Genomic DNA, 15,030 nt, shown 5'->3' on the forward strand with positions numbered 1-15,030 from the left:
AAAAGATTTTATACATGGTTCAGCACTGAACTACTTGATCACAAAATGAGACGAAGTTCTGATACATGATACAATCTGGGTGTACCTTGAAGACATCAAGTGAACTTATCTAGACACAGGGTGAGGAAATGCTGTATAATTTAACTCTCACAAAGTCTCTGGAATAGGCAGATTCGTAGACAGAAAAGCATATTAGAAATTACTAGGAGAAGACAAGGAAGACAGAAAGTTATTGCTTAAAGGGCAGACAGCCTCTGGTTAGGGTACCACACCATTTAAGATATTTCCAGTGCATTCTGAGAAAGCAATTACTGTGCTGGCTTGGACGTTTTAGAATAACTGGGGTTTTGGCTGGGGCTGGGGCTTGAGTTGGGGTTGGGGCTGGGGTAGTTCTGGAGCTGGGGCTCGGTTTGGGCTGGGGTTGGGGCTGAGGCTGAGGCTGAAGTTGAGGCTGGGACTGGAGATGAACCTGGAGCTGGGGCAGCTGCTCCAATAGGTAGATTGTCTGTGCAAGCATGACGATATATATGAGTGCAGAAATCCAGAACCCTAAGAAAAGAAAGATGGGTGCAGTGACATGGGCCTACAATCCCAGAGCTGGGGAGATTCAGATAAGGGATCTCTGACCAGCCAGACTAGTCAATCTGTGCACTACAAGTTCAGCAACAGAGACTGTCTCAAAACCTAACAAGGGAAGTAACCAAAGAAAACATCAACTGCTGACGCACAGGCACACACAGAGACACAGACACACACACACAGACACTCCACACACAGTCAGGCACAAACAGATACACACAGAGACACACAGACACAGACTCACACAGACACAAATCAAAGAGGAACCGAAGTGGCATTTTCTTACATATATTTCACCATAATAAAAGTGTTTTACAAGACAAATAAGCATTTAGCCTCTAATTAAAAGTGCTATTTGAGCAGGCTACACATTTTCGTTCTTTACAGAGAAAGCAGTACACACTGCAAGGTTGGTTATGGCTCTTGTTTTCATCTTTCCTCACATGGAACTCTCCGTACAACTTTATCACAATGTTACTAAGCTGTTTTATGCAAATATTAAAACAATAATGGATATGAGTTCTTATTTCTGCTTTATATGTATATGTTAGCTTACACACACGATCCCATGTTTTCATTTTTGCATTGAAATAGATGCCCCAGAGATAAGTACGGCATATAGAGCTGCTCCTTTCTCTTTTGCTGCTGTACCGCATGCTACCATGTAGATATGCCGTAATTATTTTAATTACATGACAGAATATGACAACATTTTTGCGTTTACAATGTTCTCCAATAGGTGCATTTATATATTTTCATCTGTGTGTACGGTGTTTACTGTAGGTTTGAGCCCCCAGATTAGGTTTGCTGAATCAAAGAGCAATCACACACTCCTCTAGGTTGTGAAAGTTTTTGTTTGCTCAAAGTTTACCGAGAGAGTATGGGAGGTTTTCTTTTGCTAATACGTTTATGAAGAGATATTCCTTGCTGCCCTGTCCATTGAAATTACCCTCAGTGTGAGCGCAGTTGAGCATAGTTTCATTTGTTTAAATGTCGCTCACAGTACCTTTTGTACCTACGTGAAAGCATCCACAGTTTAAAGAATTTAAAGACGTGCAGTTAACAGCGATGTGTCAGACTGGGCATTTGGTGATGATAATTGAGAAACAGAGTTTAACTTTTCCTCCCTCATATGCAGAGTGGGGCCCTGTATCTTCTGCTGCTTACTATCTGGTAGAACCTGCTTGGCATTGGAACATGGTGAAGATGTGAGGAGAAGGCAGTCCGCCCTGTGCTCGCTGGATTAGCCTGAAAAGTCACTTTATGTATTGCCTTACCAACCTGCCATGAGTTTCCTAAAAGCCATCTGTGAAAAACTTTTGAAAGGATCTCCCGAGCTTGCAAACAGAACCCTATACAGCTCTCCCATTCCTGATGGGGGCAAACACACAAGACCATTCAATCATTCCTTCTGAGATGAGAATAAATAACAAGATTGCCACATAAACAGCGGGAGTTGGCTGTGGGAGCACGCTGTCGTTTCCAGGAGAGTGATGTGTGGCTTTCTCTCTAAGGGTACAGCAGATGATCATGCGCCCGAGATGGCAGATTCAGGCAGGTGGGCTTTGCCATTAAGCTGCCTGCAGGTGCGTCACCCAGATCCATTGTCACATGTGCAAAAAGCAGAAGGAAAGAGGTGAAATTTTGCTGAATTCCTTGGATCTAGGACAAAACGAATAGTTTCTTTTCTCTCTCCCATAACAAACTGGAATTAGCCCCAGCCCCGCTTGGCATACTGCCAGCCTGCGGTCTGACTCTGCCTGAGAGTGACACTCCTTTCTCCAAAGCTGCCAGGCTCAGAGGCCAAGAGGAAAAAGAACGAGACTTTGCTAAGACTGCTGGACGAGCTCTTCCCCACATCCATCGTGCTGTGTCGCCGTGAGTGTTCAGGGAACTCGGGTCAGACAGACACACAAAGAGTTATTCTTCAAACCAGAAATGGCTGCTGGTAGGAAGGAACATCACAGGGATATGATAGATGCAGGATGCCTCTGACCGGCTCAGCCCCCATCAGCATTTCCAAGTTTTGAACCAAGAAATATTGATTTATGTTTATTATGCTTTATAGCACTTTAGAGTAATTTATAACACTTACATTAGAGAATGGATGGGCCGGGAGAAAAGCCAATATGGGCCTGAAAAAAGATGAAGGGCTGTCAGGAATAGTAGCTTCCTTGTACCAGGTGCATTTTCTTGCTTTTGTATTCTATCTGAACTATTTAACATGAAACAAGAAAATGAATATCGATTTTCTTAGACAAATAAGAAGTGATAAAAGTTGAGCAAAGCTAAGGATATTTTTAAAGCCCCTGTCAGTACCTACATTTTCAACCATTAAAATCTAGAAGCATAAATAGAATGATTCTCTATTTATGCTTACTCACAAAAACACACAAGCAATTATGTAAAATGAGGGAAGTGAACAGAACTGTAAAAAGTTAGTTTTTATTTTAAATATGAATGTTTTAATGAAAAACAAGCAAAAGGTAGAGGTTTCTGTAAAAGAGAGTCATTTTCTGTAACTAATAAGCACTGATAAACAGGACAGGCTTCAAGGAGTCAGCCTGGGTTGTATATCAAAACCAAACAACTTTACGTTCAAATTGTTTGAACTGAATGTTTCTGTTCATATCCATGCATAATCTTCCTTATCTAACATGGGAAGAGAGAGAGGAAAAAAAAGTTTGTGACAGCTGGCCATGGTGGTGGTAAGAGTGGTGATGAGTGTTCTGGAAGACTAAGTTTTGCTAACAAGCATCTCTTCTGCGGTTGGAGATGGCTTAGAAGTAGGAGCACTGATTGCTATTCCTGAGGACTCTGGTTTGATTTCCAGCACCCACATGGTGGCATATAGCAGAGGTAACTCCTATTCCAAGGGGATCTAATGCCTTCTTATGGTTTACCTGGGTATTGCATGTCTGTGATGAATAGCTACTTGAGTCCATACAGATTAAAAAAGAAGCAAAAAGAAAAGTTTTTTAAAATTTCAAAAAAATCAACAGATGAATATTAAGTTTAACCAAAATTGAAGGAGAGAGAGAGAGAGAGAGAGAGAGAGAGAGAGAGAGAGAGAGAGAGAGAGAGAGAGAGAGGAAAAAGAGAGACAGAGAGAGACAGAGAGAAATTAGCTCTCCTGAGATCTCAAGGGTCCAGAATAGTCTTGAGGAGAAGAAGCATTAAAGAGTCACTAGTGGAAGTCTAAAGCCACACGAGGGTACAAGCTTAGATGTGAGCTGAAGGAGCCAGAGAGCTGGGAATAACAGACCAAAGAGCAAAGCCGCATTGGAGGTGACTCCTATATTCACAGTTTGATTTGATGATCTTTGCACTGTGACAAATGACTGGACTGGATACAATCTCAGGACATAGCCTGATAGTCAACTCCTTCTTGTGACAAATGGCTGGACTGGATACAATCTCAGGACATAGCCTGATAGTCAACTCCTTCACTGGATCAAGTCACTAAGCAGTAACTAAAACAAAGAATTATGGAACTGGACCAAGCACTGGACCGGCCAGGTAGTCAGACCTTGACAGATTATCATATTCTCCCTCTTTGGGGCTTCTACCTCAAGAGACAGATGTGAAATACCTTGAATCCTAAATTGACAGCTCGAGCCTACTGCTTTGGCTGCTTCGGGGTGGAGGGCCGTCCGAGAGGTCGAAGGCACTGTTGTTAGCTGCTAGTTAAGATGAAAACAATCAGGAAACTGGCTTTGCTCCATGAGGATTCCTCAAGATCGGTGCTAGGAAAGAGTTTCTTACCTTGTCACAGGGAGAAGGCTTGTGTCTCTATCACACATGGTAGAAGGACCAGGACAGTCCTAACTACTAACACAGTTAAATGACAGGGTGTGACATGCGGGGTTAGTCCCTGGAAAATCCTTTTCTTTCTCAGGGAAGTTGTTTCAACCATTAAAGGAAGAAAAAATAAAGGAACAAATTAACTGTCATTGTCAATAGAGTCCTCGTCTGACCCATATGTAACCAAGTCCCGTATTATGGCATCATGTTGACCAGACAAATCACGGATCAGGAATTCTTCTTGGGTTCTTGAAAACATATTGAGTTGGGTTGTTCCTGGGGTGGTAGTCTTGCGTGGGTTTGGAAGTTTCCTAAGGCTGCATTCATGAGAAAGCTAAAGGTTCTGTCTAGACAAATGATGCTAGTCCCGGGCCTAAGGCACCTTGATGGAGAAAGAACAGCAGGAGGAAGATGGCTTTTAGAGCTCTTAGGGGATGTCTGTGTGTCTGCCTTCCATCCCATGCCCTTCTAGACCCAGACAAGGTTGTAGGTGTCCCGAATATCCAATAAGGGATCTATGAGTAGAGTAAGAAGATGTTATATGCTGGAATCGTGTCTTGTTCATCCTGATGTAAGGAAGTGGGGCAGAGAGAAGAGAAAGGAAAATTTCCCTTCTGGAAGGATAGTGGTATCTACCCCCTGCACTGACAGTCAGATGTGGAGAAATCACAATACCACACAGCGCCACAGGGCAAAAGTGAGGCTGGGTCCAAAGACTCCTTGAATGTGGCAGCCCAGGCTGAGGGCCTTGGGGAAGAAAGTCTGTGGAGACACAGAAAGACTTGTTTGTAGTCTACGCATGCTTGCAACATGTGGCTGAAGAAATGGCTCTGGCTTTGTCCATAGACAAAACATCTGGCAGACAAAGAGAAAAGTCCAGAAAGTGCAGAAGGTGATGGCGGCTGCCCGTGAATCTGGAGGAGAGAGTTCAGGACCTCCATGAGTTTCTTAGAGTGGGCAGGGCCTGCTGAGGTGACCAGGATTCCATCGGAGATACTGTAAGAAGTCACAGCAGCAGGAGAAGGCTGTGTCTTTTCATCGCCAGGGGCAATTTCAATTCTTTTTTCCCCTCTCCATATGTGGATTGCTCATGCTATTGTGAGGTGAATGCTTTTATTGTTATAAATAAAATAAACAAACAAAAGCAGTGTTTAGGATCTGGAAGAGAGCTCCGTCAGCAGAGTGCTTGCTGTACATGCATGGGTACCTGGGTTCAATCCCCACGCCCCCATAGGAGCAAAACAGGCACACTTGTGATCTCAGTTTTGGGAAGATAGTCAACTGGATCCCTGAGGCTATCTGGCCAACCAATCAAGTTAAATGGGCATAGCTCATATTTGTGAGGGAACCTGTTTCACAGCATAAGATGGATTATAGTTGGCCTCTGGCCTCTTTTCACATGAACACCCGTGCAAGTGTACCTGCATAGGTACACATGCACACGTGTGCCTGTAGACATTCATATGCGTGCATGTGCGCGCACGCACATACACACACACACACACACACACACACACACACACACATACACACTCAGTGCCTAACTTAATCCAGCTAACTATCTGTCTTATCAGGACACACGGTTTCCAGGCAGGTTCTCCCCACCAGCATTGACAGTGCTAGTTACTTCATTTTGTCTTCATTTTCTTTACAGAAATTTGTTTTCCGTAAGACCTCAATTTGCATCAAAGAATGCCAATCTCTAGCTTCTTTGCCAAAAAGAACCTTGCCAAATTGAGATCGGTTTTGAAAAACCAAAGATAAATGAATGTGTCTTAAAGGTTTAATTGTATTATTTCCCTCTTTATCTTTTGATGACTTTGACAGATGGGACGCTCACAATATACTCATTGTTCATCTGGAAACCCCATGAAGTTGTAACCTGAACCCCTTGTCCTGAGGCCATTCGATGGCCCTCATCCAATGGTATCTGTGGACCCCAGTGGAGAGGTAGGTAAAGAGTTATTAAGTCATTTGAAATTGCTTTCAGCACACTACAAAGTGGTTGGGCCATTTCAGGCCATAGCAGGGTGGCAGAATGCCCAACTGCCTACGTCAAGCAGTGTTTATAAATTAGAAATTACCAGCCTTTGGGTTCCTTCCTTGCTGATCAGTCAGAGTACCTGGAAGACTGTGCAGACATGCCTGAGGCAGAATTGTTATTGGACCGAGCAAAGCATAGCTCTTGGTTAATCAGTCATGATTTGTCTACCTGGTGGTGTTATTGGAGGAGATTTGGAAGGGGTTGTCTCTTCTAGTGCAGTGCAATGTGGCTAATTATTCTAACTAAAAGCAGCCATTAAAACAGTTTTTTAGATTTTTTTTTCTTTTGGCAAACCACAGAAACTAATGCTAAATTTAAAAGAAACAGATAGTCCCATATGTTGTATTTAATTCACCTAGTTAAAGGGGGGTTTCTGAGCACTTAGTGGCCTCATTTGTTTAACGCATTTGAAACTACATTGAGCTCTACAGGCTATTCATAGATTCAATCTTTACAGCAACCCTGAGGAGGGAGGAATGACTAGTGATCCCATTTTACAGTTGAGGAAATTGAGGGCATTACATTTCTTGCCATGCTACAATCCAAGCTGACGGGAGCAGCTTAAGGGAAGGGGGCTTCTTATGCCTGGCTGTTTCAGAGGCTGCAGTCCATTACCAGGTCAGAGAAGACAAAAGGATGTGATTGTGAGGAATATGGTCACGATGAGTCTACAGCGAGGGAGGAAGAGAGACATGAACACTGGTTCAGTGGTGCAGGAGAATTGTCTGTATTCTGTCAATCATGTTTTAAATAAACGCTGATTGGCCAGGCAGGAAGTATAGGTGGGAAAACCAGGCAGGAAGTAGAAATGATACAAGGAGAACAGGAAAATTCTGGGAAGGAGTAAGTTGATTACTCCCAGACCACCAAAGCAGCAGGATGTGATCTGCCCCACTGAAAAAAGGTGCTGAGCCACATGGCTAACAAAGATAAGAAAAATGAGTTAATCAAGATGTGAGAGTTAAAAAAAAAAGATGTGAGAGTTAGCTAGTGAGAGGCTAGATCTAATGGGCCAATCAACTTATAATTTATGGAGATCTATGTGTGATTTTCTTTGGGGATAAATGGCTGTGAGGTACCGGGCAAGGACTGAAACTCCAACAAACAAGCCAGCCCTCATGTTACAGTTCAGGGCTTACTCCCTCCATTTTTTTTTTATTCAGATTGGGATCCTACTGGATCCATGGACTACTGCACCCACCTTCACAGTGGGTCATGTCTCCTCAGGAAATCCTCTATGGGTGCCCTCAGACATGTCCAAGCCAAGTCTCTAGGTGATTTTTAGTTCTAATAAAAGTTGATGATCAAGATTGACCCTCTTACTTGGGTTCAGAAAGCAGTCTGTTTCAGAGGCCTCACAGGTAGAAAACCACAAAGTTGACACATGAAAGCAATAGACAGAGTTTATGCATGTCTATTAGCTATGACCACAACTATAGCAGAATCAACCTTGGGCTTCTAAGATTCCTTTGATCAGGCTCTGCCAATTACTCCAAGGCCTTTACTCTTTTAGGCTGCTGGGAGAACTCTTAAGCTGAAAGGATCATTAGTCACGAGCTGCCTTCCGGCCTCAAGCTGGCTAGTGTCAACCCTGAATGCATCCAAACCTAGGCTGAGGTCAGACTACGTCCCCCGCTAGCTTTTTCTGCTCCTGACGCCTTGGATGCTCTGACGTCTCTATTTAGTTCACAGACTGGTGATGAGCTAAGAGTCATTGCTTTGGGACGTCTGGAAGACTTGGTACGATAAAGTAAGGGATTAAGCAGTTTGAGCAGATAGATAGATAGATAGATAGATAGATAGATAGATAGATAGATAGATAAACAACCCAACAAACATGGCTGCATAGAAGTGGTAAGATAAACATGTATCACTGATATGTGTTACTTATCTCCCTAAGCCCAATGACAACATAAACCAAAAAGGCAGACGAAAGTCAGAGGTGTTGTCACATGAGTGGTAACTCAAGCCACTCTGTGTCTTCTGGGAACTCACCTACCTGATGCGCAGAGGCAGAGGACAAATCTCTGAACATGTTTCAGGACTGGATGCACCAAACAGGTCAGAGAGAGGTGGTAGCCGGTTTCGGACCCCAGGTGGGTCAAATTAACCACTGTAGAAACTAGGTATAGTTTATATACTAGCCCCATGTGCATCTCTCATACACGGCTCGTCTGCTCCCATTCTCTCGCTCTGTGAGAGACAAGGTTATCAAGACTGCCTGCCATGCCATGAAGATCTGGATAGGAGGGTGTCAGAAACTCTTCCCATGAATAGTAAAAAAAGAAACAAAAACAAAAATAAAACCAACCAACCAAACAAAAACAGACTTGGGAGATCACTGGCATTCTAAATGGTGAGAGACCTTAGTCACCTCTTGTCCATCTCCTAGAGTATGCAGATCTGGGGCTGTTAGAGAAATATCTCAGTTGGCAGGAGACAGGAGAATCAGATTTACTTTTCCTAGAGTAGCATTTGCTGTCAATACTTTCCCCTTAGTTAACCACTTACCTGCCAGATTTCCAATATGAAGGAGAGTAATAACCAGTTATTTAAGAAAAACTATCATTATCATGTATGGAATTCAGTGAACAGAGGAAAGGACTTAAAAGTAAACAAAAGAAAAAGGAGAAAGAATTTAAATTTCATTATTAATATTTCTCTACGTAATACGAGTCAAGCAAAGAAAACCGTTATGTTTTTAAAAAATCAGACTTGAGGATGATTTAGGACAATTCTTGCACAAGAACGAATAGAAAAGGAATGAATCACTTGTAAGTCATTTTTCTTCAGTTGAGCAAATGGAGAGAGAAGGATAAGAAATAATAGAAAAAGTTAAAAATATTAGGAAGTAATAAAGAAAATTTCATAGAATTTTAGGTGTAAGTTCTAAGACAGTTCCTGCAAGTTGGAAGAATTTAGTAAATATTTGGAACACAAATGCTAAATAATTCATATGTGGGCATTACAGTCAATGAAAGAAACCCTCATCAGTAGACACTGAGACAGACAGGACCACGAAAGTTCACCAAGAAGAAGAATCTGCATGGACCATGATTTGAGACTTCCTACATCATCAGTGGTGTTAGACCTTACAAAAGCGTCCAGCCTTCTGTTTCCCTATTTGTCACATTTAATTTTTATAGCCATTTTTGATATGTGGGGTTGTGGTACTATTAGCCTGGACAATACTTAAGTATGAATGTAGAATATTCACATACATTCATGTGTAGATCGGGTACCAGCCTCTAGGAGTTGTAATTAATAGATAAAGTCTTTAAATTTCTTCAGGGGAAGAGCCAGCAGCATAGATTCTATACCAAACCAAATTAGCAATCAGCTATGATGAGAGCAAAATAAGGCCATGTCCAGACACCGATGACAACAGCAAGGTTAAAGAAGTCACTGATCTCTGCCTGCTTCTGGGAAGATGCTGTGTGTAAGTCCTACACCAGGACAAGAGATTCAGGAAGTGAGATCCCAGGGCCTGAAATCATAAGGCAAATTCCAAGGTGAAGATCAAGAAAGGCCCAGGAAAACTTCTGAGAGTTAGCCAAACAACTAGTCCAGATCAGAACAAGAAAATACAGAATTCCAGGAGGGGTCTCTCATCAACAAGAACATGAAACTAGCATGTTAGACTATCTAGAGGCTTATAATTCCATCAGACACTTACATATTAATGATATATTTAAGCAATAAATAAGATAAGTTTTAGATCCAGAAATAAAATAAATTTAATAAATTGTTAAATAAATAAAATAAATTGCATGTGTGTAAACAACACATGGAAATGGATATGAAGAAAACTGTAGCAAACATAAAAACCGCCAATGTCGTTTTCAAAAGAATCTTACAGACTTCTCAAAGAGACATGAATATGTGTGTTAGCACTAGTGGAAGAAAACTAAAACGGGCCTTTTTTGGAGGAAGTAAATAGACAATTTACCAACTGACGAAAGTCTAGAAATAGCAGTGCTAGTTCGGGTTATTCAGAAATCGGGAGGTAAACGGAAAGCCATTAGAGTGAGTGTCCCTGGGCAGAGACCAGCAGGTGGGGAACATGGATTAGGCACTACTCTTCCACGTTCACAGTTATAGAATGACACTCAGAGCCTCCTGCACCTGTATTGTGCGTGTGTGAGTGTGCGTGCATGCTTGTGTGCACACAAGTGCACACAAAAGAATTAATCTTTTAAAAAGTTAGTACGTCTCTCTTAAAGCAGATGCAACCCTTTCTTGCAGGCAATAGCCTTTTGGAAAGATGGAAAGGATATACAAATCTAAGAATCACCTCTTTGTCATGGACACGACACCATGCCTGGAGCATGGACTAAAGACCAGAGTATGGGCATAAGTTTCATTGTTCCTTTGTCCCCTTGGCACAGTGAGTCCAGTACTCCTAATCAAGGTACCCGATCTACCCATGAATGTATGTGAATATTATACATTCATACTTAAGTATTGTCCAGGCTAATAGTACCACAACCCCACATATCAAAAATGGCTATAAAAATGAAATGTGGCAAATAGGGAAACAGAAGGTTGGACACTTTTGTAAGGTCTAACACCACTGATGCATCACTTTCAGTTCATTCAACTTAGTTTTACCTCAATTGATTTGCGGTTTAATTTATGCCTAAGTATGTTTTGAAGATATGCCTGCCTACACTATTTTAGACTCCCCAGAATTCCAAAATCACCCCAGAAATACACGGCGTGCTGGCATTTCCACCACCTTCCAACCACAGCGTTTTCTGATATTGAATTGTTTGGCTTCCTTTTTTTCTCTAAAGACAATCTTCATTATAATTATGTAACACGAAATTCACCAGGGTTTAATATGCTCCAAGAGTTCTGTAAGCATTACCAACATCTAAGTTTAGGGCATCTTGTCAGTCCCTGAAGGGAAGGTCTGGCCCTTAGTGTTTCCTTCCTCTAGCCTGCCAAGACTAGGGTGCACCGTGCTATGTTCTGTTATTTGCCCATGTGGGATTTTGGGTTCTACAATGCAGCCTTCACAAGCTGTCATGTTTGGCAATAGGATTATCCCACTCAACATAGTGTATCCAGGATCTAATCCTGGGAGAGCGTGTGTCAGTATTTAGTATTTTTAATTGACTATTAGTCTCTTATGGAAACATGCCTTTTTTTTTCTTTCCAGTTCATCAACATTCAGATTATTTCTACTTTGGGGTTACCATGTACAGTGAAACAGAAGTTTATGTATGGGCATCTATTTTTGATTTTCTTGAGAATATATCTAGCAATGGAATCCCTCGGTTCCAGTGGAGTTACCTTTGGGAGGAAGACACACACTATTTTTATTAAATGGTTGTTCTCTTTTCATTTTGTCCAAAATGCTCCCCAGCCTCATTGCCACTTGTTACTTTTCTTTGCTTTCTTGCTTTCTCTTTGTTCTTAAGATTGTGTTTGGTTTGGAAGGTAGTCATTTAGTACATAAGAACTTGTTCCTCACTATGGTTTTAGGGATAATTTTTCTAACGACTAACCATGTTCAGTGGACTTCCCCACATGCTAACTGTCCATTTCACATCTTCTGAAAAAACATGCATTCAAACTTTTTGCTCATTTTTAAGTTAATCTATTTTCCTTGAGTTGTAAAAGTTATGTGTACTCCTGGTATCAATATCTCACAGATGTATGGTTTGCATATGTCGTCCAATTTTTTCATTTTTCTTTTTATGATCTTGAGAGCCTTGGTTGTAGCAGGAAAGTTTTATTTGTGGCATTATCTGAAGTATCTGCTTTTTCTTTTGTTGTTTATTCCTGTGATGTCTTCTAAGAACAGGCCATGCTAAACAAATTCAGTTTTTGACATACATGAACGTATATGAAAGCATCATGTATTGTATGATAAAAACATGAATTATGCTGTCTTCTGGCTGACATTTCCATGTGAGTCATGTGTTTGATGGGACACCATTTTTCTTGAGTGCCCTCTCCTTCAGCATGGCACTCCCCGAGGCCCTCTCATCGTACGTGCTCATTGCCTGCATTCTCTGCTTACACCTCTCTAGTGGTGTGACCAGTTGTAGAGATGAGGAAATGGAAAGAATGAAGTTATAATTTGAAACATTGCTCTGTGTCAGAAGGGTAGTGCATGCCCTGTATGCATTCTCCCAACACCTTGCAACATCGTGTGGAAGCAGCATCATTAATCATCCTATTTTTGCAGGCGTAAAGCACTCAGGCTCTTAAAACATAACCAATTTCCAAGGTTCATACAAGCAGTTCTTATGAACTTGAACCCAGGCCTGACTCCAGTGCCAGGAAACACCCTGGGGCTATTTACTACATTGATAATGTGTTAGCAACCAGGTGATAATTTTATTTATTTGTTCATTTAATTTATTTTAATTATTATCTTACAAAGTAACATTTTCATATACACTTCCCTTTTATTGTTCCTCAAGCCCCATCTTCTCCTCTAGCTCCTTGCCCATTTTTCCGATGCATCCAGTAAATACTCCTGCACTTTAATAGATATGTATTTCAGTGTCTTCCCCAACAGCTTCCTTTTCAACCCCCTTGTCTCCCATCCCATGGTCCTCTTTCCATGTCATGGCCTTTACCTGCTTTCCTAGTAGCTGGATACACATATTGAACTGTTTGAAGCTCCCATCCATACCATTTCTCTTTGAGCCAGGATTACCTTGCTTATTTTGTTTTTCCTATTCCACCCGTTTTCTAGGTGGTGATTTTAGAAAGAGGCCCTTCACTACTCCTGAGTTACATCATTCTAATTGCAAAGTCTCTATGTGATTGTTCAAGCTAACAATCATATTTCAAGTGTAATATGGTAGCTTTAATGAGGAAGCATGACAGGAAACACACTGGGAAAAGGTAATAAAAGAAGAATGTTGTCTTTAGATCCACATGTGTTTCTTTGATGCTGTGAATAAAATCTAGGGCTTCATACCTGCTATGCGGTCCTTCTGCTGTTACGTATAATGTCTATCTATGGTGTTATTAAGGAGGACTTCCAATCAGAGGGCTTCATCCATGACTTCTTATTACAGTGTTCACGTCGGAGTATCAAGTATATATTGACAAAATGAATCATGAAGAGTATGGTGACTTATACAGCAGAAAAGAAGAAGCATTGACAACTAGAAGCATTCGTCTAGAGCTAAAATTTAACAGTAAAGAAGATTTTGTGCTAATGGTATTTATATTTGAAATTACAGAGATTCATGAATCACAACACATAAAAATGTAAAATCTTAGGCTATCAATCTTAGAGATTGAAAATATGACTGTATCATTGTCACATCAAAAAAAGGAATGCTATCTCTAGGAGGTCAATCAAACGAGACGGAGAAAGCCATGTTTCTCAAGGTAGTGTTACCTTCCTATATCATAATGATGAAAAGTTTGTGACAAGGGACAAATTCACAATATTAACAAGGAATAAAAAGTTCAACTTAGATTACCCACAATCAAAAAGAGATTCAATATGTTTTTTACCCATTAAATCTTGCATGTACCACACTTGATCTAATGTACACTTCACCATGATCCTGAGGGCAGTAATTATCCACTGAACACAGATGTGAAAACTGGAGTTCAGGGGTTCAGGGTAGTGGCATACATTGTCCCAGTTTCAGAGCTTCAAAGATGACAGAGTGAGGTTCAAGTCGAGGTTCTGGCTCATCACCCATGCTTTTTCACTAGGCTTTTCTGAGCACTTATAGCTTCATCTCCAACTCTTTACTTAAAATACCACTTCAAGCTGCGTCAAGATGCAAAAATGCCAAATACTTACTGTCTTCATTAGAGTTTCTGTTGCTGAGAAGACACACCGTGATCACGGCAACTCTTATAAAGAAAACATTTCATTAGCATGACTCACATACAGTTTCAGAGGTCCAGTTCATTATCACCATGGCAGAGAGCATGGTAGCATGGAGGCAGACATGGCATTGAAGTAGTAGCTGCGAATCTTACCTCTTGCAGGCAACCGGAAGTTGACTGAGACACTGTGTGGTATCCTGAGCATAGGAGACCTCAAAGTCCACTCCCACAGTAATATGCTTCCTCAACCAAGGCTACACCTACTCCAACCAAACCACACACAACTTCTAATAGCACCATTCCTTGTGAGGTAATGGGGGTCAATTATATTCAAATTTCCATTTTTACCTTGAGGAAAAACCAGTTTATCAAGACTTAAGGTGAACTCAAAAGTACCATTTGGGGCTGATATTAGTATAATCACTCAAAGTGGGCCCTTACTTCCACAGTAAGCATTGGCACAGAAGTAAGGCCCATGCTCTGATTGCCAGTGCTTAACAAGGACACCATTCCATCCTGCATTCCTTAAAAAGCCTTGTTACATCTCTTGTGATGTCTGATACCACTGCCACAAGAAACATGTGACGTTTTCGTACAATTATCCAGGATATGTCCACCGAGGCATAGTGCCATTTCTGTGTTGTCATCCTAAGTTCTGTGGCTCCTAAACATAAAAGAGTAGTATAGTGTGGTGCCTTATCATGATTGTCCCTCCATGGGATTTATCATCACCAGGGAAACAAACCTCTGGGATGTTTGTGTGGGGATTGGGCAAAATGAGAGAA

The 15,030-nt window shown here is 41.3% G+C and overlaps 1 long non-coding RNA gene across 1 annotated transcript in view; it reads left to right on the forward strand.

Annotated features, from left to right (window-relative positions):
- LOC142838269 (uncharacterized) overlaps positions 1-15,030 on the forward strand; it is a 118,635-nt gene that overhangs the window by 82,623 nt on the left and 20,982 nt on the right. The window contains exon 2 of the long non-coding RNA XR_012908526.1: positions 6,211-6,333. This is a non-coding gene — a long non-coding RNA (uncharacterized LOC142838269). The remainder of the gene's footprint in view (positions 1-6,210; positions 6,334-15,030) is intronic.

The sequence above is a fragment of the Microtus pennsylvanicus genome, chromosome 1 (genome assembly GCF_037038515.1).
Source record: "Microtus pennsylvanicus isolate mMicPen1 chromosome 1, mMicPen1.hap1, whole genome shotgun sequence".
Lineage (NCBI taxonomy): Eukaryota > Metazoa > Chordata > Mammalia > Rodentia > Cricetidae > Microtus > Microtus pennsylvanicus.